This window comes from Macaca nemestrina, chromosome 15 (assembly GCF_043159975.1).
Source record: "Macaca nemestrina isolate mMacNem1 chromosome 15, mMacNem.hap1, whole genome shotgun sequence".
Lineage (NCBI taxonomy): Eukaryota > Metazoa > Chordata > Mammalia > Primates > Cercopithecidae > Macaca > Macaca nemestrina.
Window position 1 is genome coordinate 117453414 of NC_092139.1, and position 6111 is coordinate 117459524.

A 6111-nucleotide genomic window follows, 5' to 3' on the forward strand; every position below is an offset into this window, starting at 1 on the left:
GGCACTGGGCTTCAGTCTTGACAGCCCCTGAGTCCTGGCACAGAGCAACTTCTAGAGCGTTGACTTCACATCCCAGTTTACTTAAGAAATCAGTCGCTCTCCCCTAGATTTTTTAAAATGCCTTGTGTTTGACATCTCTTCTCTTTGGAAAACAGTTTCCCTAGATGCAGAATCTGAAAAATAAATTGCAGTCTCTTATGTCTTTTATATTATTTCCTAAATATTTTTGCTCATTATGTTTTTACAGTTTCATATGCCTTTTTTATTTTTGGAGGTTTGGGGGCAGAGTCTTGCTCTGTCGCCCAGGCTAGAGTGCAATGGCGTGATCTCAGCTCACTGCATACTTCACTTCCCGGGTTCAAGTGATTCTCCTGTCTCAGCCTCCCAAGTGGCTGAGATTACAGGCACCCACCACCGTGCCTGGCTAATTTTTGTATTTTTAGTAGAGACGGGGTTTCACCATGTTGGCCAGGCTGGTCTCCAACTGCTGACCTCAGGTGATCTGCCCACCTCAGCTTCCCAAAGTGCTGGGATGATAGACATGAGCCATTGCACCTGGCCTTTGATTTCTATAGAGGGGAAAAAAACAAACAAACAAACAAACTTCACTCACATTTTCAGAGAATTCAATTGGAATCTTGAAAGACTCCAATATCTGCTTAGAAGCTTCTTAGGTAAGTGAAGTTTGTTCTTCTTAAAAATCAGTAAGTCATTTCACTCACTAAGTATCCTCCCTGTTTAACATTTCATTTTGAAACAATGGATTTACGTAAGAGTTAAAAATATATTAAAATATTACAGAGAGGTCCTGTATCTCTTCCACTCAGCTTTCTCTAGTGTTAACATCTTATATAACCATGAGGTATTTATCAAAACTAAGACGCTAACATTTGTGCACACTGCTATTAGCTAAATGACAGACTTTATTTGGATTTCACCAGTTTTCCCACTAATCTCCTTTGTCTGTTCCAGGATCCAGTCCAGGATCCCACATTTCATTTAGCCACCAGTTCTCTTTGTCTTCTCTGGTCCACAACAGATCCCCAGAGGTAGAGGTGGCCCTGAACAGAGACCAGGAGACCACAGAAGCCACCTGTGAGACACAGGGAGCGGCATGGGGGTCACTGCAGAGCAGCGTGCATGTGCATGCATGCATCATGTGTGGATGTATTTGTGTGTGCATGCATTTGTGCATGTGTACACATTTATCAAAACTAAGACACCAACATTGCTGCACACTGCTATTAACTAATGACAGACTGTATTTGGATTTCAACAGTTTTCCCACTAATTTCCTTTGTCTGTTCCTGGATCCAGTCCAGGATCCCACATTGCATTCAGCCACCGGGTCTCCTTGTGGTCTCTGGGGTGTATATGCACATGTGTGCATATGTGTATTTATGTGCTTGAGCATGCATTCATACGTGCATGTGTGAGCACGTGTGTGTCTATGTGTGCAATACACTTGCCTGTGTGTGTGTGCGTGTGGTGTGTTCGTGTGTGTGTTGCATGCATGTGTGTTTGGATGTGCCTGTGTGGCTCCATGTGTTCTGTGTCTCCATGCTCATGCATGTGTGTGCACGTGTTTGTGTGCACGATTGTGTGTACATATTTTGGTGCATGTGTGTTGAAGGTGTCTGTGTGTGCTTGTAGTGTGCATGTGTTGTTGAGTATGTTGGTGTGTGTACATGTGAGTGCGTGTTTGGTGTTTGCACGTGTGTCCGTGTGTGTGAATGTACATGTGTATCTGTGTGTATGTGGTGTTTGTACGTGTGTGTACATGTGTGTTCTCATGTTTGTGAGGCCTCCCCAGCTCAGGAGCCAGCAGAGCTGCCACCAAAACCTCTTGACCCTTCACCAGAAGTTGTGGTCAGAGAGGTCAGTTGGCTACAGGCTCCCGGATGACTAAACAGAAGGAAATGCAGAGGCGTAGCCTCAACCGGAGATGCCGCCCCAGGCACAGTTCACAGTGTCTGGAGCCATTTCTGATGTCAGGACTGGGGGTGCTAGTGGCACCCTGTGGGCAGAGGCCAGGGATGGGCTGGACATTGACCTCAGTGGCTGTCTGGAGTCTCCACTGTGAAAATGGGGAGCCTCAGTCAACAGCAAAGCCCTGGGTGGACGAAGAGGGCTGGACGGCAGCCCAGGGCACCAGAGTCATCGGCCACATTGCCCTTTCTCCCATTGTCTGACCTCAAGGTCAGGGGTCACCAGGACACTGAGGCTCTGAAGGGGGGCACCACTCCCAAGGCCTGGGGTCAGGTGCGGCAGGGAGGGGCCACAGGCCTGGGCCGGTCCCAGCATCAGCCCCTTCCCTGCAGTTCATTCTCCTCACATGTGAATTGTCATCAGACGCATCAGTGCCGCCAATAACTCAAGAAACACAGCCCCTTTTGTGAGTCATTGTGTCGGCATTCACAAATAATCTGCCCCTGCTTCTTACTGACATAACAGAATCGCAGGCAGGATAATCAGGGTCACCACACGCTCGTCACATCGTTACGATCCCCCCATTCCAGCCGCGCTCGCTACAGCCCATGATTTATTTTGTTTATGCATAAAAATGTATTTCTGTGGAGAATTGCGACTTCTGTTTTGAGTATAACTACACACCAATTTAAACACACATAACAATTACTTATAGAAAATACTGACTTTTTCAAAAGACTCCCTAGGAGAGAAGAAGGGGTGCAGCCAGGGGGAAGCTCAAGGAGAGTCTGCATCATTAGCGTTATTTATCATTATCATTGTTCTTCTCCTGAGCAAGCAGTAAAGTCCTGAAAAGGAGCAGGCAGAGTGGCCTCCAGGTCACTGAGCCGAGGGAAGGGGTTGCCTGGTCTGAGCAGGCTGAATTTTTCCCGGTGCCTGGCCTGCTACGGGGCTGGGTCCTGAACAGGTGAATAAACGGCGCTACTCCATCCAGATTTGTACCCACGTTCCCCGTGTGGCCAGCGGGGCCTGCTTTCCTTCTCAAAAGGTCCCTGCTGGCCCCTCAGTTCTAGGTACACCCTACAGATAGGGCCGTGAACTGTACAGGGTCTGAATGACCAGAGGACATCCCGGGAATCACAGTGGCTGGGTGAGAAAGTGGCCGCAGTACCCGGGTGCAAGGCAGGGAATGGTGCAGACTGACCGGCGGGCCGAGCTGTGAGGTCCAGCGTGTGGGGTGAGGGCTGAGACGGCTTCCCCTGTGGCCTCTGGGCAGCCAGCACACTTGCCAACCGCCCTGCCCACCTCCTCCCGCCAGACCGGGGTTCACACAGAGAAAGAGCAGCTCCAGGCCGAGGCAGCCCGCAGCCCCCGGCTTCCAGACAGCTCATTTGTCTTGATTATCTCCGCTGCTGCCCCCAGCCCAGCCTCATTTCCGGTAGGTTCTGGAGGCCAGAGAACGGTTTCCAGGAAGATGATCAGCAAGAACAGCTGCTCCCAGCCCAGCCGGGCCTCAGCACCTCAGCCCCACTCAGGGCTCCCCACTCCTGGGAGGGGCTGCGTCCACTCCCCACCCCAGCCCCAGGGGCCTGCTTTGGGGCCACTCCCGGCCCTGGGAGAGGGAGGTGCCTGCTGGGGAGACAGCAGGCCAAGGGACCCCGGCCCCTGAGAGGCCCACAGCAGGAAGCAGCGCAGACGCGGGGGCAACAGACAGCGTGGGTCTGGCGGGGCTGGTCTGGGGTGGAGGGCAGAGCTCCTACCTGCGGTGCCCACGTAGACTCCCGTGAAAAGGAAGGTTCCATGAGTGCGTCCTCAATACAGCTCCAGGCCTGAGACACCCTCGCGCCATCGCCTTCCAGCCCTTCCAGCTCAGGTGCCTCATGCTCCACCCACGCTGCACAGGTGGCCAGGGGCTCCTTGTCCTGCGGACTCCGCTTCCAGCTCCGGCGCCAGCCAGGTGCTGGGGTTGCTAAGTGGGATGGAGGAGGCATTCCTCACCTTCCCTTTGGGGTGCAGGGCAGGCCCCAGCTCCAGCTGTGGCAGCTACCCGGGGAAGGGGTTTCTCTGCCCAGAGCCCCCAGGAGAACCACGAGGAGGACGGGAGTGTGTGGGGCAAGGGGCCCCCCAGCCCAGGCAGAGCAGAGAGGCCGAGAGGGCGGAGCGGAGTGAGAAGGGCTGCTTCGTTCTCCTAATGAGAAAACTGGCTCAGCCCAGGCACCTGAGGGCAATCAGCAATCAGTTCTCACTCACCGAAGGCTTATCTGCATTACGGTGGCTTCTGTTCCCTTCTGAGATTTTGCATCCCTTTAGATTTCTTTTTTCTCTTTTGCCTACTTGGGTGTATTTTCTGAATTAAGTAGTTTGCTGATGAACACCACTGCCTTAATTTCAAGCAACAAGTAGAATCCAACCTGCTAACGGACAAGGAGGCCACGCAGGGAACCAGCCCTGGATATGCAGGACAGAAGGGCCGCTCTGCCCCAGGGGAGGGACCAGCACCCCTCAGGTCTCTTCCTGCACCCGCATGGGAGGGGCCGCCTCAGAGCTGGGCGCAGGCACTGGCGCCGGCATAGCAGCTCGGCCTCCAGCTCCCCACACCCTCCACTCAGGGCACTGGCTGACTCACAGCCCAGGAGATCTAAAACCTCAGGGAGAAAATGGGGGAAACAGAAGACAGACAAGCATGGAGCCTTGCAGGGGAAAGATTTTGCTCAGCTGAGAAACAGCAACAAAAAGGCCGAGGCTAAGATGGAGAAAGGGGAAACCATCAGGCCAGCTTGAGGCGAGAGCCGCACACGCGGACCAGGCGCAGGTGAGGCGTGTTGCCTCCAGGTGCGCAGCTCCCAGGCTGTCCCAGAAGAGCAGGTGGGGAGCATTCGGTACCATTGCTAGAAACATTGGAGACTAAATCACGTGTGTGCGTGTGCCCATTAACCCGCCTTTTAAAATAACTAATCCAGATCATAAGAATCCTTATGCGCAAAGATATTAGTTGCAGTCTCATTCACGAGATAAAAATTCAGAAAAAAACTCAGTGTCCATCAATAAGGAAATAGGAAAATTACTATATATCCATCTGCCCAGTGACATAGGCACAGATAGGATCTCCGAGTGGCTAAAATAGCATGGACACTATGTTATTATATCACTATTTACATAGTGTATATGTAAATACACTTTATTTACAATAAAGTGTAAATTTAAAATGACAGTGTCTTTAAAACATGAGCATGTCTCCGTGTGTGTGTGTGTGTGTGTGTGTGTGTTTTAAAGCCCATAGAGGAAAAAAAAACCCATTCAATTGAAATAGACCAAACTATAGCAGAAGTCATCTTTGGTCAATGAATCTAAAGATGATCTTTTAAATTTTTTTCTAAGTTCAAGTATTTTACAAATTATTTTAAATAAGCACACACTACCTTTATAATATGGTAATGTACATATTTTCAATGTAGGCAGACAGAATTGGGATGGTAAGTATTCTAAGATCCAAGATTTTTATTCTTTTGATGCATTTGAAAAGTGCAAGGGAGAAACCTGTTTCCCTTCCTCCTCAGGCACAGGCTTCCTGGGCTGTGCGAGGCTCTGCAGGAGGGGAGCCCTGCCCCTGTCTGTCCCGGATATGGCCCCTGAAATTTGGTAGCTCCGGGAAACAGGAGCTGAATAAATGAATGCGTTATTGAGGGCCTGCTGGAGCCAGGCCTTGTTAGATTAAGAAATACTGTTAACTAGGTGGGTGGATCACTTGAGGTCAGGAGTTTGAGACCAGCCTAACCAACATGGTGAAACCCCGTCTCTACTAAAAGTACAAAATTTGCTGGGCGTGGTGGCGCATGCCTGTAATCCCAGCTACTCGGGAGGCTGAGGCAGGAGAATCACTTGAACCCGGGAGGCGGAGGTTGCAGTGAGCCGATATCGAGTCATTGCACTCCAGCCTGGGCAAGAGAGTGAGACTCCGTCTCAAAAAAAAAGAAATACTATTAAGAAGGCAGAACCCAGACCGGAGCAGCCCCTGGATATCTGCAATCTGGCTTAGCAAATCCATCAGCTAAGGCTGCAGGTGCAAGCCCCCCCAGGATAGATGACAGCAAAAGAATAAATCCAATTTCAAGAAAAATCATTTGAACTACCAAAGTAAGTCAGAAGTACTCTACAAAAGCAGCTAAAAAGTTCTTAGATGGC

General features: G+C 50.7%; 1 long non-coding RNA gene across 1 annotated transcript; it reads right to left on the reverse strand.

The window, feature by feature from the left end:
- Window positions 1-887: 887 nt before the first annotated feature.
- On the reverse strand, window positions 888-4244 carry LOC139358968 (uncharacterized). Its single transcript, XR_011614469.1, has 3 exons — window positions 4180-4244; window positions 3690-3898; window positions 888-1093 (listed from the first exon to the last, which is right to left on the reverse strand). It is a non-coding gene; the product is annotated as an uncharacterized lncRNA (long non-coding RNA).
- Window positions 4245-6111: the final 1867 nt, after the last annotated feature.